The 26,646-nt window shown below is 41.6% G+C and overlaps 1 protein-coding gene across 6 annotated transcripts in view; it reads left to right on the top strand.

Moving 5' to 3' along the window:
• LOC144693003 (synaptotagmin-16-like) overlaps positions 1-26,646 on the top strand; it is a 188,617-nt gene that overhangs the window by 84,761 nt on the left and 77,210 nt on the right. For 2 of the 6 annotated variants that reach the window (XM_078562248.1, XM_078562244.1), the window contains exon 1: positions 11,112-11,540. The exons of 3 other annotated variants lie outside the window; for them this stretch is intronic. The gene's annotated coding sequence lies outside the window, so the exon portion shown is untranslated. Of the gene's footprint in view, positions 1-11,111; positions 11,541-11,662; positions 11,759-26,646 lie in introns of those variants that run through there. One more of the 6 variants, XM_078562246.1, reaches the window with a different exon arrangement.

Raw genomic sequence — 26,646 nt, 5'->3', positions numbered from 1 at the left:
ACTGGAAGATCGAGGCCTATGAATCTGACAGTTTTAAAATGCTTTTATTCTAGTTAAAGGTATCATTGTGTTTTTTTTTATATACATTTCAAAATGAGGACCATCTACACACAGTGCATGTTCTACACTCGGTGTATAAGTCGACCCTGGTTTCAGAAGGATTTTTGGAAGCTTCAAAGATTAATTCATATGCTTTGATCTATGATACTTTTTGGGGCAGTCGGTGATGCAAGTAGGGTTGTTTCTTTGTTTCCCAAAATGAACCCCCAAAGCTAAGGTAAAACTAACCTTTGCTAAGCTTTTTATTCATTGGGCATTATAATGACCTGAAATATTTTGGGAAGGGGGTCAAAGGGGGAGGGAGAGTGCAACAGATTTGCGTTGCCTTTGAATGCAAGCAAGCCCATAACACTTACTCAACACTTACTCAAAATGGCTGGATTTGGTTTAAAGGCAGAGAGTCTGATTGGCAAATTGCCAACAGTAATTTTCCCTTCAGAACCCTGATCTACAATTGTTCAATTAAGGATAGGTTCCATATATATGAAAGACAGCAGATCTGGAGGTGACATGAGGAACCCAGCTAATTTTACACAGACAAGCCTTCATAATTTGGCTGATTGGAAAGAGACCATTCGAGGTGAGGACTGAACTAAAATTCGAACTTGGTGAATTTAAGAACTCTGTCAAACACAGCAAAAATTTAACCAATGCTAATGCCGATTTGAGTTCTTAACTAAAATAGCAACTCACAACACCACTATATCCCTGAGCTTGATTGTCATCTTGATGACTGTATACACATACGTGTCCAAAATGTCACGGCCGCACAAATCCTCTTGTGCAGCTTCTAAACATCTTTGTCCACCTCAGAACATTTTAAGGGCCCACTGTGTACAGAACTCTACCTGGAAGACACTGCAACTTTCTTAAAACTTGTGTCAAGGTGTGATCAAAAGAATCCTGAATTTTCTGGGGATCAGACTGAGCTCTGCTCACTGGTCTTTAATTAACAAAAACAACATATTTCACAAGGTCTTTACTTTAAAGCCAAATATCCAATCCGACTGAGACACATATTCTAAATAATGAGGAGCGTGGCTGCGATTCCACAATATTTGCTCCTGTAAGACTCTAGTCAGTGGTGCCTTAAGAGGGCATTTAGGAGGAAGCCAAGTGGGTTATTTTGCCCGGCTCACCTTTCTGGAATTGGAGAGTTGCAGCTGATACCATTAACTTGGGAGAAGAATGCAATGTGTTCAGGAGCAAAATTACTTGATAATTGGAGAGAATGTTGTGATGAAGAGGGCTAATCATTTCGGCTAGCAGTCAAGCTTTGAAAGGTTTATTTGGAATTGAGAAATAGCCAATTCAACCACAAGCTCACAGGACGAATAATTTGGGAACAATTTGACTCATTTGAATGAATCCATTTAAAAGGAGAATGTACAATCGATCCACCCTGGGAAAGAACCACCAACATATTTTGGACGCTGCTGGTTTTAAGAAAAAAAGCTAACCTGCCTTTGTCATCTCTCTTAACCAAAGAAAGGCCTAAAAATCCATATAGACTCCATGAATACCCTAATATTGATTTAAGCCTTGGCAAGCTTTGTGTTGCCAAAGCAACAGACTGCTTTGCAATCAGCTGTTGCAATATTCTTTGATCTGTAAAAACCATTAAAGGCCGCTCTGCTCCACACGGAATCCAAAAATGATAAGTTGGTATTTACAGAAACAAAAGATATTATGGTCCATGTATCTTCCAGAAATGAAGTGTAGATAAAGAAGATTTTGACATAAAGCCCATGAAATTCAATGCTGAGAGTTCAGAGAGTGACAGCTCTAAGGCAGCTTTGAACTAGGTATGTTTTTACAGCTTTTAATGCCCCTTTTCTATAAGGAGTCTGCTGTTGACAGCCTGATAAAACAGCAATATCCTTAATTACCATTTTGGGTCACCATGTTCAGTGAACAGTTTTCCTGCCTCAGGTTTTCTTTATTTATTCTTGGGATGTGGATCTTGCTGGTTCGGTCAGCATTTTATTGCTCATCCCTAATTGCCTTTTGGGATGGTGGTGGTTCTTCTTGAACCGGTACATTTGTTGTAGTAAAGATACTGCCACAGTGCTGTTAGGGAGGGAGTTGCACGATTTTGACCCAGAAACAGTGAAGGAATGGAGGTATATTTCCAAGTCAACACGGTGTATGACTTAGAGGAGAACTTGCAGGTGGTGATGTTCCCAGGTGCCTACTGCCCTTGTTCTCGAAAGTGGTAGAGGCCAAAGTTTCGGGAAGTGCTGCTGAAGAAGTTGCTGCAGCTGCTGCTATGGTGCTCCTGTGGTGGAGGGAGTGGGTGTTTAAGGTGAAAGGGGTGCCAATCAAGCAAACTGCTTTGTCCTGAAAGGTGTTGAGCTTCTTGAATGTTTTTGGGGATGCACTCGTCCAGGCAAACGGAGAGTATTCCATCACATGCCAGGGTCATGCCTTGAGATGATGGGAAGACTTTGGCCTGTCAAGAGATTAGTCACTTGTTGCAGACTGTCCAGCCTCTGACCTTCTCTTGTAGCCACAGTATTTGTATTTTCGGGTTAATGTTGACCCCCAGGATGTTGATGGTGTGGGAATTCAGCGAAAGTAATGCCATTGAATGTCAAGGGGAGGTAGTTAGAATCTCTCTCTCTCTTGTTGGTGAAAGTCAATATGTGATGTGTATGTTTATTTGTCGCTTATCGGCCCAACCTTGAATGTTGTCCCAGTCTTGCTGCACATGGGCACAGACTGCTTCAGTATCCAAAATGTTGCAAATGGAACACTGCAATCATCAGCGAACGCCTCACTTGTGACTTTAAGATGGAGAGAAGGTCATTGATGAAGCAACTGAAGATGGTTGGGCTGAGGACACTACCTTGAGGAACTCCTGCAGTGATGTCCCAGAGCTGAGATGATTCCTCCAACAACCATAACCATCTTCCTTTGTGCAAGGTAATACTCCAACCAGTGGAGAGTTTTCCTCTGATTCCCATTGACAGCAATTTTACCAGGGCTCCTTGATGCCACACTTTGTCAAATGTTACCTTGATGCTAAGGGCAGTTGCTCTCACTTTACCACTATAATTCAACTTTTTTCCATGTCAGAACAACAACTGTAGTGAGGTGTAGAGCCAAAAGGCTCTGGTGGAATCCAAACTAAGCATCAGTGAGTAGGTTGTTGGTGAGTAAGTATCACTTTATAGCACTGTCAATGACAGACAACCTCTGAGAGTAGGCCGATCGGGTGGTAGTTGGTCAGATTAGAGTTGTCCTGCTTTTTTGTGGATAGGACCAACCTAGGCAATTTTCCACATTGTTGAATAGTTCTAATGTAAACTTGAAATGCTGTCAGAGACTGAGATAGCCCAAGTACAGTTTGTCATTTTACAACCTCACCCAATGGTGGCTGAGGAAGGAAGCTGTGGCAAAGGTTAAAGAAGAATAATGCACAGAAGCAAATATTTTGAACACATGCTGCTATCAGATGTCTTGCCCCCTGCCTGGCACATGTTGAGAATTTGTGGGCCCATGCCAATGCTTTTTTGCTCTGCGCTGCCAGTGAGTGAAGAATACGTACTCAGAATATCAGCCCTGCAAATGAAGTAAAATAAAGTGGGTGGGTGACAGCGGACTACAGGCCTGATCTCAATCTGGGGTTCAAATGATCAGGTACATCTGGGGAGGGTACTTCTCATTCAAAAACTCTCTAATTTTATAGTGAAAAGAATACATTGATAAATTTTGTTTGACATCTCTGTTAGTCTCCTCCAGTATGGACTGGTGAAGAACTTGAAATGAAAAACCTCGCTTAGTTATTTTCCCATTTAATAAATTTATTAAGCTTAGTTTTCATGCTTTGACATCATCTGAAGTCCTTAATTAGATTACTACTTCTGTAATTTACTCCCACGCACCCAGTATCCTCCGGATAGTACATTGGAGTCTCACTGGCTGTTCCTATTTGCTACTGCGATAGCTTAGTGTTTAGAGAATCAGTCTGGTGTTCCACTTTGGTAGCTAACAGTAGAAACATTTCTAATGGGATAAAATGCACTTGATGTTGCAAACTTCAAACTGATCAAACTCAGTCTGAAAACCTTGCACATAATGGTGTGAAAGCAGTAGGTGGGTGAACAGTTTTGTTAACCAGTCAATATCTGTGGCGAGTGCTGCCAGCTGTGCTACGAAGTTGGCTTTCTGATGTAGAGTGAGGTCTCCTCCCTTGGCCAGACAAAGAATTGTTGCCATTTTGGCCTCGCGTGTTATGAGCTTAGTGCAGCCCTGATCAACTGTGTAATGATGTCTAGAGGCTGAATGTTTTGGGAATATCATGACGTAGTGGTAATGTCATTGGACTAGTAACCCTGAGAGCCAGGCTAATGCTCTGGGTACACTGATTTAAACCCCACCACAGCAGCTGGTGGAATTTAAATTCAATTAATTCAATTTGTTAATTTAAAAAATCATCTAGAATTGAAAGCTAGTCTCAGTAATGGTGCCATGAGACAATCGTTGATTATCGTAAAAACCCATCTGGTTCACTAATGTCCTTTAGGGAAGGCTATGAGCCCTGACAACATTCTAGTGATAGGGCTTGTGCTCCAGAACTAGCTGCACCCTTAGTCAAGCTGTTCCGGTACAGCTACAACACTGGCGTCTACCCAGCAATGTGGAAAATTGCCTAAGTATGTACTGTTCACAATCAGCAGGACAAATCCAACATGTCCAATTACCATCCCATTAGACTCCTCTCAATCATCAGCAAAGTGATGGAGGGAATCGTTGACAGCGCTATCAGGTGACACTTACTTAGCAATAATCTGCTTACTAATACTTAGTTTGGGTTGCATCAGGGCCGCTCATCTCCTGAACTCATTACAGCCTTGGTACAAACATGGATAAAAGAGCTGAACTCCAGAGGTGAGGTGAGAGTGACTATCCTTGATATCAAGTCAGCATTTGACCGATGTCAACGGGAATCAGGAGGAAAATTCTCCACTGGTTGGAGTCATATTTAGCACAAAAGAAGATGGTTGGGATTGTTGGAGACCAATCCTCTCAGTCCCAGAACATCACCGCAGGAGTTCCACAGGGTAGTGTCCAAGGCCCCAACCATCTTCAGATGCTTCATCAATGACCTTCCCACTATCTTTAGGTCAGAAGTGGGGATGATGATTGCACAATGTTCAGCACCACTTGCAACTCCTCAGATAATGAAGCAGTCCATGTCCATATGCAGCAAGAACTGGACAATGTTCAGGCTTGGACTGATAAGTGGCAAGTAATATTCATCCACTCAAATGCCAGGCAATGAGCATCTCCAAAGAGAGAGAATCTAACCATTTGCGCTTGACATTCAAGGGCATTACCATTGCTGAGTCCCTCACTATCAACATCCTGGGGGTTTCCACTGACCAGAAACTGAATTGGACTAGCCATTAAATACTGTGGCTATAAGAACAGGTCAGAGGCTGGGAATTCTGAAGCGAGCAACTCACCTCCTGATTCTCCGAAGCCTGTCCACCATCTACAAGGCACAAGTCAGGAGTGTAATGGAATAGGCTTCACTTGCCTGGATGAGTGTGGCTCCAACAACACTCAAGAAGCTTGACACCATCTAGGGCAAAGTAGCCCATTTGATTGGCACCCCATCCACCACCTTAAACATTCACTCCCTCCATCAACGGCACACAGTGGCAGCAGTGCGTACTAGCTACAAGATGCACTGTAGCAACTCACCAAAGCTCTTTGACAGCACCTTCCAAGCCTGTGACCTCTACCACATAGAAGGACAAGGACAGCAGATGCATGGGAACATCACCACCTGCAAGTTCCCCTCCAAGCCGCATACCATCTTGGAACTATATCACTGTTCCTTCATTGTCACAGTATCAAAATCCTAGAACTCCCTTCATTAACAGCACTATAGGTATTCCTGCACCAGATGGACTGCAGTAGTTCAAGAAGGCAGCTCACCACCACCTTCTCAAGGGCAATTAGGATGTGCAACAAAAGTTGGTGTTACCTACGATGCCACATCCCATGAAAGAATAAAACAAATAACAAAACAAAAATAAAAATACCTGGAAAAACTCAGCAGGTGTGGCAGCATCTGTGGAGAGGAACACAGTTAATGTTTCGAGTCCGTATGACTCTTCAACAGAACTAAGTAAAAATAGAAGAGAGGTGAAATATAAGCTGGGTTGGGACAGATAGAGCTGGATAGAGGGCCAGTGATAGGTGGAGATAACCAAAAGATGTCACAGACAAAAGGACAAAGAGGTGTTGAAGGTGATGATATTATCTAAGGAATGTGCTAATTAAGGGTAGAAAGCAGGACAAGCAAGGTACAGATAGCCCTAGTGGGGGTGGGGTGAAGGAATCGAAATAGGCTAAAAGGCAGAGATAAAACAATGGATGGAAATACATTTAAAAATAATGGAAATAGGTGGGATATTGGGGGGAAAAAAGGGGGGAATCGGAAAGGGGGTGGGGATGGAGGAGAGAGTTCATGATCTAAAATTGTTGAACTCAATATTCAGTCTGGAAGGCTGTTAAGTGCCTAGTCGGAAGATGAGGTGCTGTTCCTCCAGTTTGCGTTGAGCTTCACTGGAACAATGCAGCAGGCCAAGGATGGACATGTGGGCATGAGAGCAGGGTGGAGTGTTGAAATGGCAAGCGACAGGGAGGTCTGGGTCATGCTTGCGGACAGACCGAAGGTGTTCTGCGAAGCGGTCACCCAGTCTGTGTTTGATCTCTCCAATGTAGAGGAAACCACATTAGGAGCAACAAATGCAGTAGACTAAATTGAGGGAAGTGCAAGTGAAATGTTGCTTCACTTGAAAGGAATGTTTGGGCCCTTGGACGGTGAGGAGAGGGGAAGTAAAGGGGCAGGTGTTGCACCTTCTGCGGTTGCATGGGAAGGTGCCGTGGGAGGGGGTTGAGGTGTAGGGGGTGATGGAGGAGTGGACCAGGGTGTCCCGGAGGGAACGATCCTTGCGGAATGCCGCCAGGGGGTGTGAAGGGAAGATGTGTTTGGTTGTGTCATCATGCTGGAGTTGGCGGAAATGGCGGAGGATGATCCTTTGAATGCGGAGGCTGGTGGGGTAATACTGAGTTCAACAATTTTAGATCATGAACTCTCTCCTCCATCCCACCCCCTTTCCGATCCCCCCTTTTTTCCCCAATATCCCACTTATTTCCATTATTTTTAAATATATTTCCATCCATTGTTTTATCTCTGCCTTTTAGCCTATTTCAATTCCTTCACCCCACCCCATCCCCACTAGGGCTATCTGTACCTTGCTTGCCCTGCTTTCTACCCTTAATTAGCACATTCCTTAGATAATATCATCACCTTCAACATCTCTTTGTCCTTCTGTCTGTGACGTCTTTTGGTTATCTCCACCTATCACTGGCCCTCTATCCAGCTCTACCTGTCCCACCCACCCCCCACCTCCTTTAACCAGCTTATATTTCACCGCTCTTCTATTTTTCCTTAGTTCTGTTGAAGAGTCATGTGGACTCGAAATGTTAACTGTGTTCCTCTCCACAGATGCTGCCAGACCTGCTGAGTTTTTCCAGGTATTTTTATTTTTGTTTTGGATTTCCAGCATCCGCAGTTTTTTGCTTTTATCTTAATAAAACAAATATGTTTTTTCACAGTGGGGCTTCTCTTTCCCTTTAATTGTCAGACTAAAGCTGAAGGGTGAGCAGAATGCAGTGTGTGTGCCAGTTCACAGTTCAGGAAGTTACAAAGTAGATTTTTTCTGATTTTAAAATAGATTTGCACAGAATTTACAGACAGCAGACATTTGCCCTAACGCTATCAGTATTTCCTTCTTTTCTCCTTCAAGTGCTTAACTAGCTTCCCGCTAGTTATTTCATTTGCCTCAACTACCCCATGAGGTGGCATGTTCCAAATGTTAACCTCCCTGGATAGTTTCTAAATTTAAACTGGTTAAACCACTGCCAACGTGGGCCTGAGTTTTCACTCCTGGTCATGCGAGCACAGAGTTGGAACATTTCCCAGCTCCGCAAACCCGAGCCAGGGGCCAGTGCCCCAGAAGGTCGGATTTGCATTCTGGGTGGCAGGGTTCTCTGCCCGCAGGATGAGTAGGGAGGCTGCTGGATGTGGAGGTAGGCTGGGTTGAAGGCCTGCCTCTGTGCTCCAGCACTCTGTCTAAGATTTTTTTAAAAAAGCAATAAAACAAAAAAAGCCCTCCAACCACCCTCACACATTCCCCATGTCCCCTCTGTGCCACCCCTTGCTACCTTATGCCCTCTGCCTGCCCTCATGGTCACTCAAACCCTACATGCTAAATATGCCCCTCTACCAACCCTCATGGCCCTTTAGAGCCCATGTGCCAACTTGTGTCACCACACGCTCGCCACCCACACCCATCACCTTTTGCCCCTACACCTACCATGCCAACTCACCACTATGGCCAGATGGCAGGATTAAATAAAGTTCTAAGTGTCTATTGCAGACTTCATTTAAAGAAAAATATTCTTGTTCATTAAAAAAACATTCACTATGGAAAGAATTTTCTCCCCCCTTTGGGGGCTGTGCCACCATTTTATGTGGGCGGGCCAATTAAGGCCCGCCCAGTGTGACATCTGCCAGGAAGCTCTAAGCGCTGTGCGGGCGGGGGAGGGGGGATTCCCTCAGCCGGGAGTGCGCTCTTTCGCGCTTGCACACGAAAGAGAGAACTCTAAGTGCTGCCTCAGGGAGATCGGCACCAAATTTAAAAATGGTGACGGGGCAAAAATAAAACTTCCCTGACATGTCCCCTCATGTGACACGTCCATCACTTTTAATTAAACATTTATTAACTTTTTAAAAACCCTCATGAAACCTCATCCCGCCCGTGGATGGGGTTTCATGCTCTTTCAGAAACCCGCCAGGGCTCCTGGCCTGCCCGCCAACCTTAAGGTTGGACGGGCAGGTCCATTAGTGAGCTTAATTACTTTTTAAATGGCCTCAATAGGCCGTTGACAGGTTGGCGGGCACAGAGCTGATTCGGCTGCGCCCCCTCCAGTCTGAAAATGGAAATGACACGGGGCGACGTCGGGTGTTCCGCCTGACATCATCCTGCGTCATTTTACCCGTCGGCGAGCAGGCCCCGCCCCCTCGCTCACCAACCTAAATATCCTGGCCTACATTTACATTCCTTGAACTATATCCTTACAAAAACAAACATTTTATTCAGGTGCTTAATTCCTTGTAGAAAGCAAACATTGGAATTTATGGGCTCTTTGAAGTGGGACTATAGTCTCTTGGTGCTGCCAATCAAACTGTGAAATGGAAGGCAGTCTACTGTATTAACGAAGGTTGTGAAATCAGGCATGCAGTACTAATCCAGTACTGGTAGTGCTGAAGCTTATGTCGACAGTGTGAAATAGCAAGCAATGATTTTTTAAAAATACTGCAGACATTTATTTTCAAAGATTTAAAGGCCAGGAATTTTAAATGGCATGACAGTTTGACAGTTGTCTTTGACAGTTCATTTTGACTTTTGAAAGTTCCAATGAACTTGACAGTTAATGAGTTTATGCACTTTTTACTCATATAATATCCTACTTTTACCTCTCCCAAGACACACCTTATCTCTCCTAAGGGGCACTTGACTTCCCCCAAAGGTGTCCAGGGACTATATCCAAAGGAAAAAGCATCCGCAATTTTTTGTTTTTAACTATATCCAAAGGGATGCTCGATGTCTTCAAAAGGGTACCCTACTTCTCCGTTGGACCCCACAAAGTCTAGACCTGCTCCTACTAAGTCTAACCTTTGCACATCATATTTCATACATATTGGGTCACCAAAATTAGACATGAGTGGTGGCAGCTGCTGAGTTATATGGGCAAGTGCCTCCGTGAAACACGCATGTGAAAATCCTGACCCAGGCCCATTTCCACCCCCAGCAAAATGGTAGGTGCCATGTTCGGGGGTGGAACTTCCAATTTTCAGCCTCTTCTGCCATTTTTGCAAAGGTTGTGAAAATCCAGGCCATGATCTAAGTATTCCTGATGAATTAATTATTAATTAATAATGGATCTCTCATGGTGTTTCCCAGGGCAAATTGAATAAAGCTGTTTTAAAAAGAGAAGGGCATTATACCCGTTCTGCAGAGTGTATTTTACGTTGCTGCATATAATCTGACCAGTTCCTTTCAGACTACAAGATCATCTTTCTGTAAGTAAGGAGATTCTCGGGTCCATTGTAAACTACTTGTATTAGGTACATCCTGAGGTCAATCAGAAGATTCACTGCAGAAATGTCTTGCAGCCAGCGGGAAATTATTGTTTTTTCCAGTGTATAGTATTCTTTAATACATGGTGTTATGATTGTATAGGGGCTACTAGATTACCTGTATCTCAAATATTCTGCTGTGTATTGTTGAAAAGAGACATTTTGTTCAAGCTTTTGCGCTCATCAGGACAATCGCAAGAATACCAATGTCAGGGGAAGCAACAGCTTTATACTGTATGAGAAGAGAGTGCTGATTGGTTGGCAAGTGAACTCTGATTGGTAGAGGTGTTACCATAGAGAATGCACCAGTTGATTGTGACTGACAGTTAACTACCAAGCATTGTTTGAAATTTAAACCAGGCAGCTTGTCTCTGATTTGTCAGGGCAGTACACATGCGTGTGCTAGAAACTACATGTATTAATACACAGGGCCCTGTTCTTTGCAGACAGAAAGAACGTGTACACACATTGCGTCTGTTTCAGCTAAATAAAATAAGTGATAGCCATTTGTTGGTTTATTCCCCAGGACAATGCCTTGACCAATCAGAGTCAAGCTGCCTGGTGTAAATTTCAAACAATGCTTGGCAGTTAACAGTCAGTCAACTTTAACTGGTGGATTCTCCATGACAACGCCTCTACCAATCAGACTCCACTTGCCAACCAATTAGCACTCTCTTCTCATACAGTATAAAGTTGTTGCTTCCCCTGACATTGGTATTCTTGCGATAGTCCTGATGAGTGCAAGACGAAAAGCTTCAACAAAATGACTTTTTTTCAGCACTACTCATGTTCTGTGCTACCAGGCGACTATTTATATTCTGTTGTGTTAAAAGGTATTTTTAAAAATAGGAAGTTTGCCAGAGCCCTGAAAAGCTGATCAATTTGCATCGAAGGTGTTGATTGGTACTTCAATTTCAGTATAAAAATCTGTAAACCGATCAGTCTAGCTGTAGTCTGGTTCCACCTGTTTGAAGTCAGAAGGCTGTAGCTTTGTAACCTGGGCTCCTATGCAAACATTCTTGTTGTCCTGTGAGTAAATGAAACCCAGAATGAATCAAACCACACCTAAAGTTTCAGGAAGTTGTGCTAAGAGAGGAGAGGCTATTTTCTCAAATTCTTCCTTGGCTGAAGCAAAAACAATTTCCACAGAACAACGGGAATACCAGGTTTTCCTCGAGTCCTTGTTCCGTGTAGGATTCCCTGTGAGCCAAAAGAAAGGAGTCGGTGTGGTGTGGAGCTTAGTAGCTACTTTAAGGTAGGACTTTAAAACTGTTGGCCTGGAAACACACCTTAGGCATTTGAAAATGGGAGTTGAATAAAGCAAGGAAAGCCAATCTGGTAACCTGACACCACCTGGCTGACATTGCTGCTTTGCTCCATTTAATCAGCGTCTGCTGACTTTTCTGAAGATGGTGCATACACAGGGCCAAAAGTAAGATTTCATCTCCAGGCTTGTGTTATTGGCGAGAGTTGGTGAGCACTAATTGGCCTTTTGCCTTCTGACTAACTTTCAGCTTAATATATTGAAGCATAAATGCATGTAGCATGGTCACATGTTTCATGCCTATACTTAAACCTACGTGGGTAGACACAAGGTGTGGTGTCTTATCAGAAATGATTTATTTGGCCACCATTATGATGGATTAGGAATGATGCAGGCTTCTTTACTGTGAGTTTGTCCTATAGATCTCTACTGTTAACTGTGGAAGAATTTTTCCGTTCATTTTTAAATCGGCAATTCCACAATTACATTTTTAATGCTTCCAAAATTCAATGTTAATGGCTACAAGCCCTTGAGATTTGCAATTATTTTTGGCAGTGATTTTTGGCAAGTTTGATGTCCCCACCAACATTATCTGGCAAGTGTTAATGCGGTTATGTCATCAAAGAATAACCATCATTGCTTGTTCTTTAGAGGTCGTTACTGATATTACATGTTTTTTATTCTTTCATGAGAGGTAGACAGCACTGGCAAGGCAGGAATTTGTTCCCCTCCCTAATTGTAGAAATTATCTTCATTTTATAAACTGCAAGAAGCTCAGGCTCTGCTCAAAACATTCAGCCTGGACAGTTTGCTGGAATGCAAACCTCTCAAGCTGTTTTTTGTGTAATTGATAAAGCACTGTGGAGTTACTGTGGAGTCGTTGTTCAAGGGAACACGAGCCTTTGACAGCTTCATCTGCATATATGGAAATTAAATATAATTAATACGGAAATTTTCATATCTAGTTTAATTACTGATGTCGAAATTACTTTTCAAAAGGCAAGCTGCCTCCTAAAGATGTACTGTTCATGAGAGTTTCCCAATGCATTCCTTTCCCAAAAGTGTAATGCAAATAGGGAAACCACTCATTAAAATTGTGTGTTTGAATCAGACTTCTAAAGCTAGTTTTACACTAATATACATGTATTAATGTACATGCCACCAGTTGACTATAATAGGTATGTGGTATTCTCACAGTTATGGATTTCTAAGGGAAGTCATTCCTTTCTGTAAAGCATCTGGTATTGTAGTACGTTCAACATGAACAGGGAAGTTCATGTGCTCTTGATAAACTTGATGAATGTAGCTCGAGACACTGCATACACAATACTGTCCTTTGACTTTGATAAGTTACTTTGCAATGTGAGGCTCTAAAATGCGGTGAAGGTGGTTTTATTGAAGAGCTCAGTGACTGTGTTGTGACTTCTAAAAAGAAACTTGAAATTATATTAAAAAGGGGCTGTTCTCAGGCAGCTAAGTAACATCGGTGCTTACAATGCAGCATTTCTGACCTAATTTGCATTACCAGAAGTGATGGCGGGAGAGTGGAATTGGTTAACAAAAACTGAGTTATCCTCCTGGACATTTAGGGAATACCCCTGTGATTGGAAAGGTATGTTATAATGAGCACTTTCATCAGCACCATTTAATAAAGAAGGTCCAAACACCTCTTGTAGTGACCTCAGGATGGCAAATATAAAATCAGGGCAGAATTTCCAGTACAGCACTCAACTTGAAATATCTATTCTAGAAATGTTTTTAACTCAATAAATATAGAATAGATCTTAAACAGTGAAGACGGATTTGGCATTTATTGACTTGCTAATCGCTATACATAGGTGAGGAAGGGCAAAGTTTGGAGAGGTTTGTGATGGAGGGAGCACTTAATGGTGGATAAGAGTTATTAGGATGGGGCTAACTGGTAAAAAAATTGGAGGCTAATTGGAGGAGAATCATCAATAGAAAATTGGGAACAGATTGCAGAGGAAATATAAGAAAATATTTTTAAAAGGCTGGGGTGATGAGAAGGCTAAAACAATGGAGTATGGATGTGGATTGAAAGCTATGAAGGAATAATATAATGGTCTTCCAGAGAATCAAATAGCAATGAATAAAAGTTAAACAGTGCTGAGAAATGCTAAAGAGATATACCATACTATAGTCATTCATTTAACGTCGGACTGGAAAATGCTGGGAATACTCAGTAGGCCAGCCAGCACCTGTGGAAAGAGAGAGTCTCGGATGAGTTCTGCTGTGTTATCACTTGTAGTCCACGTCATCAATTTGGTAAAGTTGGCAGTAACCTTTTGGTACAGCCATGATCAAAAGTCATGTCTCTGTTAATAAATAGGAACATTTTTTTAAAGAAAGAAAAATGCAAAAAGTAACCTGGAATGAAGAAAAAACTAGTTTACTTTGGGAGCTTAAAGATGGCAATGCACTTAAAAAAAAACTGTCCAGAAATGTTCTGCTTGCAGTTGGTACCTACTCTTGGACTGGTTTGTTGATGAATATCGGCATAACTACAGGAACCAGAAAGATATGACCTTCCTGCCAATCCCAGGGAAGATATTAAATACTGTACATTCAAACACATAGAAGGCAATAGAGGCCCATTACAAGAGTAAGCTGGATTCTGTAAACACAGAGTGCACAGACCCATTGTTTACTCTGAGGATAATTAATGAGAAAAAAAATCATGACAATGTAAGAACATAAGAGCAGGAGTAGGCCATATGGCCCCTTGAGTTTACTCTACCATTCCATAAGATCATGGCTTATCCGATCTTGGCGTCAACTCCACTTTCCTATCTGTTTCCCATTACCCTAAACTCCCCTATACTTCAAAAACCTGGCTATCTCAGCCCTCAATACATTCAATGACTCAGCCTCTACAACTCTCCGGGGTAGAGAATTCCAAAGATTCACAATCCTCTGAGAATCAATTCAACAGGAAAATCAAAGTACTGGTAATAGCTGATCCAATTTTCAATATTGCATTTAGAGATCCTGAATGAGGGTCAACAAAAATGGAGACTAAAACTAGGCAGGAACAAAAATATAATTGAAAAGATACTGTAAACACCCACTCTTGAATGCATCTGCCGGTTCACAGTGGTTACTCTATTAGTGGAGAAGGACTTGAGCAGTTAAAACTAGCATCATTAAAGGAGGATTGTGAAATCAGCGTTCTGTGGCAGCATTTAGCAATTAAGCTAATAAAAGATATTTTGGCACCGTGACAGAAAAACATGGAAGAGGTGACTTTGTAGAGTCCTATGCTAGTGTTTTGTTTGACATTTCAATTATTCTCTAGTCTCTGAAAATTACTTAAAGCTGCACTGCCTTATTAAACAATATAAATGCATTTTAATACCGCCTACGTGGATTAAATTGGTTTTACATTGCCCAGTTTCTACAGGAAAAGTGTTTTTAAGTTGTCTGATATCCTATTATAGTTTCCCTTATTTTAATTCCCTTTCTAATAGACCCTGAGCCAAAAACTTAAATCAATCAACAGACCATGCCATCAAAACAGTGTAGGCTCAGGACTTCTCATTAGAGGAAGAGAGAGTTGTGGTTCCTCACCTTCCTGTGTACCCTGACACAAATCATATCCTTCCTCTACATCATTGGGGTTTCTGTCTTCTCTAACATCGGAGTGTTCATTATCTGTACAGCTTTTCTAACATTGGGTGAAGGTACTACATGCGTAGAAGGATAGGAACAGGAGTAGGCCATTCAGCCCCTAGAGCTTGTTCCATCATTCAGTTAGTTCATGGCTGACCTGTATCTGAACTCCATCTACCTGCCTTGCTGTTGTAACCCTTAATACTCAGTTTCACCAAAATCTATCAGTCTTAGTTTTGAAATTTTCAATTCACCCAGGCCAGTCTCAAAAGTTCCAGATTCCCACTGTCCTTTGTGTGAAGAAGAGCTTTCTGACATCACTCCTGATAAGCTGTTATTATAAGGTTGTTCCCCCTTGTTCTGGACTCCCCCACTAGAGTTTCCCTCCATCTACCCTACCTGGGCTGCACCCACTATGTCCTGAGGTCCAGAGCTGAATACAGTGCTCCAGGTAGATTTAACAAGAGCTCTGTACCACTGCAACATAACATTCATCCCTTCATATTACAGCTGCTTTGAGACAAAGGCCATTGGCCTTTTTAACTTATTTTTTGTACCTGTCCATTTAGCTTTAAGTGATTTCTGTACTTGGGCCATTAAATCTCTCTGCTTATACACGGCTCCTAGTTTCTCACCATTTGGAAAATACTCTTGTCTATCTTTCTTGCGCCCACACTTTCCTATATTGAACTCCACCTACCACAGCTATGCTCACTCAATCAGTCAATGTCCCATTGCAATTTTCCACTCCCATCTGTTGTAATACGCTTGAAGTGAAGGCATGTCGCTCGCTATCGATCTGACCCATACCCTGGTCACTCGCCTTTCCCGACTGAGCTAACCTGGTGCTGGTCCTCATGATGCACTGTCCTTTTCACTGAACTGACAGACTATGTGCTGCAGCCTCACCTTAAGGGATCTGTTGGCTTACCAGCTCTTTATATGAGCACTGTGTCTTCACTCTGCAATGTGTCTTCAAAGCTTTTCTGTGCAGTCACAACGCTATGATTTCAACTCTCTTTGGCGATGCAAACCTGTTGTGGTTTGACCAAAACATCAAGGGTCATCTCATGCCAATTACCATGATCTAAGACTGTTCACCATGCCTGGCAACAAAATTGTCATTTAGAAGGATCCACTGCTGCACACCATGTCATGTGTGTTATAATGATATAAAGGCACCAACAGCTCATAAGGGATTGTGCAAAGACGTGGGTTCACTTATTAAGAAAAGGCACATATGTACATGGATAGAAAGCTTAAAGACATCAGGAGTAGGGCTGTGTGCTGTGTTCTGCTCCAGGCCGAAGTGAAACTGAGACTGGGTGACATGACACACTTCCCTTAAAGCGATGGCATGCTGCTATCCCTTAAAGGCATATTACAACACGATCTACACTATTAACTGTACTATAGTGCTTAGCTCTACTAAGCTGAAAAGCTCCAGACTTTGTTGAGTTCACATTAACTTTGTTAGGTTGGGTAGAGAGAAAAAATAACAGCAGGGATCTTATCCCTGTTGACTTACTATCCTGTGACATGGAATGTCTGTATGTATCAACATTTGGTAAGAAGAGGGATTGGGCTCAAACATGATGCCATCCGTGCAATACATTGTGCCTCAAATGAATCAGGTAATGCTCTATTAAAATAATAGACAAAGGAATCTCAAATGAATCTATTAAAAGTAAAAACTTGCATTCATTTAACATTTTCCACTTCCTTAAGGTAAGCTTCACAGCCAAAGAATTATGTTTGTTAAGTAGGCATGTGCAGCAACCAATGTGCACTCCTCTGCACTTCTTTGAATACCTCTATGGGATTCTTCGCATCCTTCCAACAGGTAGGCAGGTTCTCGGTTTGGGGTCTTTCTGAAAGATGTGCCAACAATGCAACATTCAATGCAGGAGTCGGGTTTGGACCCATGAAGTTCTGACTCTTAAACAGGAATATAACCACTTTCTCAAGCTGGCAGGAAAGTGGCAGCATACTAATACAACATGGAGTAAATGCAAGCCTGACTCTTATTGGCAGGAATTCCTGCCAATAAATCTCAAACAAAAATCTCTCTTGGATACAATAATTTACAGTGTAAGAGAGTCCAAATCAAATGAACCATTTACATTACCTAGCTGACCCTCAAACGTCAGCTTTCCATTTTCCTTTGGGTGTCCTCTAACAGTAAGGTGAATGGTTTCTGCAATTTACTGCTCAAAATAAACTATAAATTCTGCACTAAACTTCATTCCTTGAGACCAAAACCACAAAACTCCTCATTTCTTGAGGTCCTTGTGGATAATGTACTACTTCAAAAGGGCAGAAGTGTAACATTAAAGGGATTGAAACCGTCAATTAACGTAAAACCTCAGATTATGCTGTGGGATTATGTTGGTCTGATGTCCCTTTACCAGCTGTTTTAGAAAAGATGTTAACCCATTTAATTCCAACCTGTTAACTCCTCTGCTCAAAATAGTACAGAACAGATTTTGAGAAAAATGTGTGTGTGTGTGAGTGAATTCCACAGTATAACTTTAAGGTCGAAATGTTGTCATGAAAGAAATTATTGCCCATGATGATTAGCATGAAAATTAACTGATGAGCAAAGTGATTTCCCTGTCATTGAATTTTAAGAGGATCTGGTATGTGCTTTTAGAGAAGAGTCACTGAATTTCATCATTTCTTGCCTATTAATTAACTGAAGTGTTCCTGTATTTTTTCAGTTTGCCGCTCCGCATGTATTACAACATTCTTGCTTTGGTGAGTGTTTTGAAAGGGACATTACATTGGATCTTAGTTGGATCATCAAGCATTAACTGATGGTCACAAAGAATGGGCAAAAGTAGATATGGATTGCAAATCTACACAATCAATATTTGTTATTTGTGTGTTAGTAGAACTAAGACCTCTATAAAGCAAACTACATCAACACCAAGCTGTTTTACAAGTTATATGCCATTTTACATGTGATTATAGTTTACGCTATACTGCTGTGGTCTCAAACTCAACTTCAAGAGGTTTTAAAATTGTAGGTAGAACCTGGATAGCAACCTGTCTCAATTTCAAGTTTCAGTCAGTTGTCCATGTCCAAATACAACAAGTCCTGGACAATATCCAGGCTTGGGCTGACAAGTGGCAAGTAACATTCGTGCTACACAAGTGCCAGGCAATGACCATCTCCAACAAGAGAGGATCTAACCATCACCCCTGGATATTCAATAGCATACCATCGCTGAATCACCCACTATCAACATCCTGGGGGTTACCATTGACTATAATCTGAACTGGACTAGTCATATAAATACTGTGGCTACAAGAGCAGGTCAGAGGCTAGGAATCCTGTGGCAAGTAACTCACCTCCTGACTCCTCAAAGCCTGTCCGCCATCTGCAAGGCACAAGTCAGGAGTATGATGGAATACTCTCCACTTACCTGGATGAGTGTAGCTCCAACAACACTCAAGAAGCTTGACACCATCCAGGACAAAGCAGCCCGCTTGATTGGCACCCCTTCCACAAACATTCACTCCCTCCACCACTAACAAACAGTGGCAGCAGTGTGTACTATCTACAAGATGTACTGCAGTAACTCACCGAGGTTCCTTAGGCAGCACCTTCCAAACCCAAGACTGCTACCATCTAGAAGGACAAGGGCAGCAGATGCATGTGTCATGAAACTATCATATTTTTCATAATATTATTGTGGGATATTGTAATGTAGGCTTGTGTGTGTGTATGTGGTTCTGCGTGTGGCTGATTTAATTAAATTCGAGACAGGTAAACTGCAAGGCTTAAATTATCAAAAGAGTTAGGTGTAAAAAGGCATTTGAAATGCTAATGGACGAGTTAAGTAAAGGGAAATCTGCATTTTTAAGATAAGGGGAAAAGTTGTTGGATTTTCAAAGAGAAATGATAATGTTTTTATGACCAGCAAGATAAATAGGACGAGGTTATTACTTTGATTTTTCCCAAAAGTGCTGACCATAATGATAACATGAAAAATTTTTATATTATGGGAAAAGTAAATTCCAAAGACATGGGGGAACAATGGGATTTACAAATCAAAGAAGGAGAAATGTATTTAAAGAGGGATGGAAGGCTGTATGTGCTGTGTGTCCGTGTGAGATCTGAAAGGTACACCATGTGAAACAGACTTGGGGAAAAGCCTCTAGCTAATTTGCAGAAGTCTGCTGTTCCAGTAACCAAAGTTGTGTTAAAAGCCTTTGGAATTCCACTGTCGAGTGGGTGCTTGTGGTAACCTTGTTTGATTGTCTCTATAAATGTAAAATCTATTTTGGACTGTTGCCTTACAGGGGGTGTATAGTTGGAAGTCTGGTTAATTAGGAATTTTGGGAATTGTTATAATAAGTAACTGTGTAACTGTAATCTTGTGTATGTGTTTTATTATTTTTTGTTAATAAATGTTTTAATCTAATTTTTAAAATCTCTAAAGGTGTTAATGGACTCATTACTTCTGAATTCAGTGCGCAAACCTTCTCGTAATAAATACAAATTGCAAAACCATTGTGATGGAATGGCCAAGTCTCTCTTGTTGATTTGTTCAGCCTGGCAAATACCACTTGTCATAACACATGGGAACACCACCACCTGAAAACCCCCTTCCAAGTCACTCACCAACCTGACTTGGAAATGTATCGCTGTTCCTTTACTGTCGCAAGGTCAAAATCCTGGAACTTCCTCCCCAACAGCATTGTGGGTGTACCTACACCACATGGACTGCAGCAGTTCAAGAAGGTAGCTCACCACCACCTTCTCAAGGGCAATTAGGGATGGACAATAAATACTGACCTAGCCAGCGAAGCCCACACCTCATAAATGAATTTTAAAAAATACTCACCAATAATTTGCTCATGGAATGCTCAGACTTGGTTCTTCCAGGGCCACTTGACTCCAGACCTCATTATAGCCTAGATCTAAACATGGACAAAGGAGCTGAATTCCAGAGATGAGTTGAGAATTATTGCCCTTGACATAAAGGCAGCATTTGACTGAGTGTGGCATCAAGGACCCTTGGTAGAATTGAAGTCAATGAGAATCGGTGGGGGAAAACTCTCCACTGGTTGGAGTCATACTTAACAAAGAGAAATAGTTGTGTTTGTTGGAGGCCAACCATCTCAGCCTCAAGATATCAATGCAGACGTTCTTCAGGGTAGTGTCCTAGGCCCAACCATCTTAAGCTGCTTCATCAACGACATTTCCTCCATCATAAGGGAAGAAGTAGGGATGTTAGCTGATGATTGGTACTAAACATTGCACATTCACAACTCCTCAGATGCTGAAGTAGTCTATCCCCACATGCAACAAGACCTGGACACATTCAAGCTTGGGCTAATAAGTGACATTTGTGCCACATAAGTGCCTGACAATGCCCATCTCCAACAAAAGAAAATCCTCCCCTCCCTTGGTGTTCAACATTGATGCCATCCCTGAATCCCCCACCATCAACATCCCGGTGGTCACCATTGACCAGAAACTTAGCTGGATCAGCCATGTAAATACTTAGGCGACAAGAGCAGTTCAGAGGCTGGGAATTTTGTGGTGAGTAACTCACTTCCTGACTCCCCAGAGTCTACCACCTACAAGACACAAATCAGGAGTGTGATGAAATATCCACTTGTCTGGATGAGTGCAGCTCCAACAACACTTGAAAAGCTCGACAAACTCCAGAACAAAGCATTCCACTTGATCAGCACTCCAAGTTCAACCTTCAATATTCACTCCGTCCACCACCGATGCATAGTGGCAGTAGTGTGTACCATCTACAAAATTGCACTGCAGCAACTCTCCAAGACTCCTTCAACAGCACCTTCCAAACTGATGACCTCTATCACGTGGAAGGACAGGGGCAGCAGATGCATGGGAACAGCATCACCTGCAAATTCCCCTCTAAGCCGCGCACCAGCCGACTTGGAACTATATCGTCAATCTTTCACTGTCACTGAGTCAAAAACCAGAAATTCACTCGTAAACAGCACTGTGGGCGTACCTGCAAAAGATGTACTGCAGCAATTCAAGAAGGCAGCTCACCAGCTCCTTCTCAAGGGCAACAAATGCTGGCCTTGCAGGCAATGCTCACATCCCATGAGCAAGTAAAAATATTAACCTCCGGATATTGATCCTTACCATGTGAACAGATCAATTTTTTGAAGGAATGAAGTGTTGTTATGCTTAGGGATTATTTGTGTTAAATTTCCATTGGTTCTACAAGGCCAGAAGAAATAAATTTCACCAGTTACGAACTGACTTATGAAAAATGATATTAAAGCAAATGGATTCATTATAAACAATCTCTGGCAAAATGTTCACATGGGCATGTATAATTGTGTTTCTTTTCCATTTGATTGTAAAAATAACAAATACATGAGCACATCAGCAAAAACATGCTCTGTTTTGTGCCAATTCACTAATTAGCTAGTGACAATCTTCATACTGAAGACAAATTGTACTAATTTATCCTTGAATATTGCATAAAAAGCAACTCCGGACCGATTTCATCTTTCTCTGGGGTCAGATAGAAAAAAGACTGACAGTAACAGTCAGATTATTCAATGTAGGAAATATTTCCCAGGATACATTAATCAATAACAACACAAATAAACACATACGACAGAAAACCTTTGTTTCTAATCATTTAGAGAAATGAGAGAAATGTTCAAGCACTGACTGAAGCTGTTAATTATAAAGAGGTACACAATACACCATATCATTTTGTTTGAATATATATGAGTTGCTCATCACGATTTGTATTGCTGTTGCTCCCGTGTGAATTTTCGAAGAATGACTCAATTTTACAGGTTCCCAGTTGCATGGCAAAACAGCCCTTCTTATGCAATTTGTTCACTGCCTGACCAAAGGTCAATAGCTGCCGAGTTCCACCCCTACTCGTAATGTTTTTTTTCGACATGATTTACCAGCAGTTACACTTACTGTATAACTTCAATAAAGCTGCGTCTGCTTGACCAAAGGGACTGGTAGAATTACCTCACTACTGTTGGAGTATTACACACTTATTATTAAGGGAAATCAGGAGGCAAGCAGCATGGATTGCAGCACTCTGAGGAAATATACCTGGAAATCCACATTTAATAAACATATAAAACAGTCTCTCCTTGATGCTTTCATATCTCCTCTGTGATTAACATTGAGACTATTGAACCTTTCATACTGATGATTCCCTCCCACCCCCCTGTTAACAGCTGCAATTTAGCATTTTGACTCAACAGCAAATTCATGTCCATGCACCTTCCCACGATTTCTGACACAGTAGTGCTATCTTTTAACTTTCTCTAAATGGTTCATCAACATTCTAAATGCACAGTGTACACAAATAAAATTGGAGTGTACCCAAGCCTTAATCTCATGCTACTTGCCAACAGATTGTTGTAATATGCCTTTAAGGAAAAGCAGCATGCCATCGCTGGAATGCAAGTGTGTCATGTGATTCAGTCTCAGTTTCACTTTTGCCTGTGAGCAGAACACAATACACACAGCTCTGCTGCTGATTTGTTCAAGCTTTCTACCAATTTAAGATTGTCAGTTTGGCTCACAGTGTGGCGCATGTGTGTGTACTGGAAGCTACATATATTAATACACAGGGCCCTGTTCTTTGCAGACAGAAAGAACATGTACATACATTGTTACTGTTTCAGCTAAACAAAATAAGTGACAGCCACTCGCCGACTCATTCCTCAGGGCAATGCCTTGACCAATAAGGGTCAAGCTGCTTGGTTTAAATTTCAAACAATGCTTGGCAGTTAACTGTAAGTCACCATCAGTGGTGCATTCTCCATGGCAACGCCATTTGCCAACCAGTCAGCAGTTTCTTCACACACACTATAAATGATTGTTTCCCCATTATATTGGTACTTTTGCAAATGTCCTGATGAGTGCAAGACAAAAAGATTAGACATGACTCTTTTTTCAGCAATACTCTCTACATTTGTATTAATGTTCTCATGTGCCTAGTCTCAATAAATGAACCCACAACGTGTTTACTCAATCCTTTATGAGTGATTGGTGCCTTTATATCATTAGAAAATCCATGACACAGATGAGAGCGATTGTTTATGGTGGTCAATGTTTTTGTCTAACACAGCGGTTCTGAAACTGTGGGGTCACAGAGATAGTGCATGGGGTCGTGAGGGATGTATATGTATATAGATACTGACATAATGGCCATTTTGACTGATTAACAATCAATCAGTTTAACTTGATGTCTCCTGTCTGGAAATACAAAAGGGGCAGGAGATGCCCTGGGTATCCAGGATAGACGACTGCCTGTCTGTAAGGAAACTCTGTTGTTCCAAATATGCTCCAATGTTAACACAAGTCCCTATTTGGAATCACATCAAAAGAGATTTTTGCTTAACAAGGGAGTAAGGAATTACGGAGGACAGGCAGGAAAGTGGATTTAAGGCTACAATCAGATCGGCCATGATCTCATTGAATGGCGGAGCAGGCTTAATGGGCCGAATGGCCTACTACTCCTATTTCTTATGATCATATGAAATTAACTTTGGTGTTGGGGGTAGGCATGGTAGTTTTCATCAGCTGCTGTTGTAACTCCAGCAAGAGACTACAGAGAAATGACTGAGTGGCTATTTATGCCATTTCGCTGTGTGATCTACTGATCTCTCACTGGAGACTGGAAAAAAAGATCCTGCAGAATTTCAGGGTCATTGCCTTTCATAATGAATTGTAGATCGTTGACTTTCTCTGTGGATGGCCATATATGTGTTTGTTGCTTCTTCCTTCTCCTCCACAAGTTGTCTCGTTTTATCTTGAAGGCAGTGGCCCAATGCCAGACACAGCATTCAAATGAAGAAAATTCCTATAACCAGAATGAATGCATTGCTATCCATGCAGAAGGTGTTCAGTTTGTCATGGACTGTGCAAGAATTCAAAGGGAGAGCACTTTTGCAAAATATAAAAGCCTGAAGTTGGCCGTGGTGCTACTTTGTTCCAAACACCACCGGTGTGAGGGCCAGGCCGAGCTCTCCCCTCCTCTGAGACTGTGTCCAACACCTGTATCGAGGCCCATGTGGCATCCAGTGTTGCCGTTGCCTTGTTTGTGTCTCAGTCTCTCCCTCTGGGTCAGGGAATCCTGCCTGTGGCCGCTTCAATGAGTCCCGAAGCCCAGCACTGACCATGAACCTGGTGGCAATGCCTCTCCTGCTGCACTGCAACCTGTCTGAGGCCAACCTTGTCACCCTGGATGTGGAACCAACCTAGGCTCCAACATTAGTCACCTCAAGCCTCTTCACCTGCACTTCCGCTGCTTCCTGGCCAAGGTTCATGAGCTGGAGCAGCTCCGATGAAGTAATGGACTGGTGAGTACATAAAATAATAATTTTACATAGGACATTACAAACATAGATTTTCCTATTTGTAATATGTATTATCGTATGATGATCTATATTGTGAAAACTTTAATGTTTGGATACAAAATGTTACTATGTGGCTCTATTGCTGTTTTGTTTTTTTTGGCATCACGGAACACATTAAATCTCAAATGTTAAAATGGGGTTACATTGGAAAATAGTTTGGGAAGCATGGTCTGCCCTGCCCTTTTTGGTACAAATTCATGGCATCAAGTGTGTGGGCAAATTATAAGAAGGGAAAACCATCTGCCCATAAGTTAACTTTAAATGTGTGGTGTACATCAGATATTAATCGGCATGCAGTTTGTTTTTGCTCTTCCCCCTTAACCTGTCTGACACCAACCATTTGGTCTCCTTTCTTAACATTAAAGATGCTGTACAAATGTAAGTTATTGCTGTAGTAAAGAAAATATTTCATTTATTTAGTACTTTCATGACCTCAGGATGTCACAAACAATTTTAATGCCAATGATGTATTTTGAAATATAGTCACTGCTGTAATGTAGTAGGCTGCACTTTAATTTCATCTGTTGAGTTTTCTTTAATGTTCTACAGACATTTGCCTTGGGAAGAGGTGGATTGTCTCCCATTGTTACAACCTGTGTGGGGGAACCATAAAGCAAAATAACCACATTCACCAAATGACCCCCAAAATGTAGAAATTACCAACAAGATTTAACCCTTTGTAACTATTACTTTAACACGAATCAGAACTAATGCAAATTAAACATGAATTAATAGGCAAATGATACTTCATATAAAAAAAGTAAATTTCACTTTAAATAGTCAATATAACAAAGCTACTTCATACACAACCACAAATATTCCCCTTCAGCATGTGTGGCACTACGTAGCTACACTGTTTCACAGTATGTTGTTCTGTATTCACACAGGGTAGATCAGGAGTCCTAACCAATAACAACCATCACCCTTGAGTTTCACAAAACTCTTAATCATCAGCAAGGCACACTTCTATGAGCCCTCTTTCTGTTGCGTCACGACAGTCCAGATGGTGTAACTTTCCGGATCTCCTTTTCAACTGAACAACCGTTGACACCCCAATTCATGGTTTGACCACTTCTGGGAAAACCCCCAGCTCTTCAGCCTTGAGCTATTAACACAGCCCCAGATTTTAAATCTTTATTAGCCAGCTTGCACAGTGCCTTTAAGAGCCCCTGCCCCCTTTTCTGCCAAACAGAAAACTGACCTCTTCCTAAGAGAGATTTGCTTCTTTCCTTCACAAGAATTCTGTGTTCCTCTTTTCTGTCTCTGTCTGCTTTCTCTTTGTGTCAGTGTCTGTGTGCTGATCCCCTTCTGCCTTTGGCTCACCTTTGTGTCTGCAATCCTCCCTTGTTTCTGGTCACATGGCTTCTGCATTTTAACTTCCTTGCTGTTGGTAATGCTGCCTGGTCAAGGGTCGTAAGGTCACATGGACTAATATTTCTTATTATTCAAGAAAATTACAATTGATAAAAACTCTTAAAGTTCCCTTTCAAACATTCTTTAAAGATAATTACAGATTCTCTAGACATTTTAAAGAAATTACAAATTTTCCTTACTGATTCTGGGTCAAAGGTCATCACACTGCATAAAGAAACTGTTAGGAGGGTTCAATCTGATTAAGTAATGAAGCATTTTCTTCTGTTGCTTTTCATTAGTAAACCTTCTAATTTCCATTTAAGATGGTTTTCAGATTTATTAAAACAAATCTTCCTCAATACCTCAGTGGCTACATAGGAAAAGAAGGGCAAATGAAGACCATTTGGCCTGTTAAGCCAGTCCCATTGAATCAGTGTCCAACTCCGCACCATTCAACCACTGCCTAATCACTCCACGTCCTGGGAGAAAAATGTAGCCAATTCAAGAAAATCCTTGGAAATTTCTCTTTGACTTCCTGAAGGTCAAGGATACAGCCTTGTGCCTCATAAGCACAGATAACTAGCAGCTTAGCTTTCAAAAGTGGGCATGATCTCTTCTCAGAAGGTTCTCTTTTAAAGAACTGGACGGGTGAACATATTTTAAAAGTGAGGATGAGAAATGGTGCAGTGCGAACATCTCAGGGCGACCATTC

This window comes from Cetorhinus maximus, chromosome 18 (genome assembly GCF_964194155.1).
Source record: "Cetorhinus maximus chromosome 18, sCetMax3.hap1.1, whole genome shotgun sequence".
Classification (NCBI taxonomy): Eukaryota; Metazoa; Chordata; class Chondrichthyes; order Lamniformes; family Cetorhinidae; genus Cetorhinus; species Cetorhinus maximus.
This window is presented reverse-complemented; position numbering and strand designations above follow the sequence as displayed.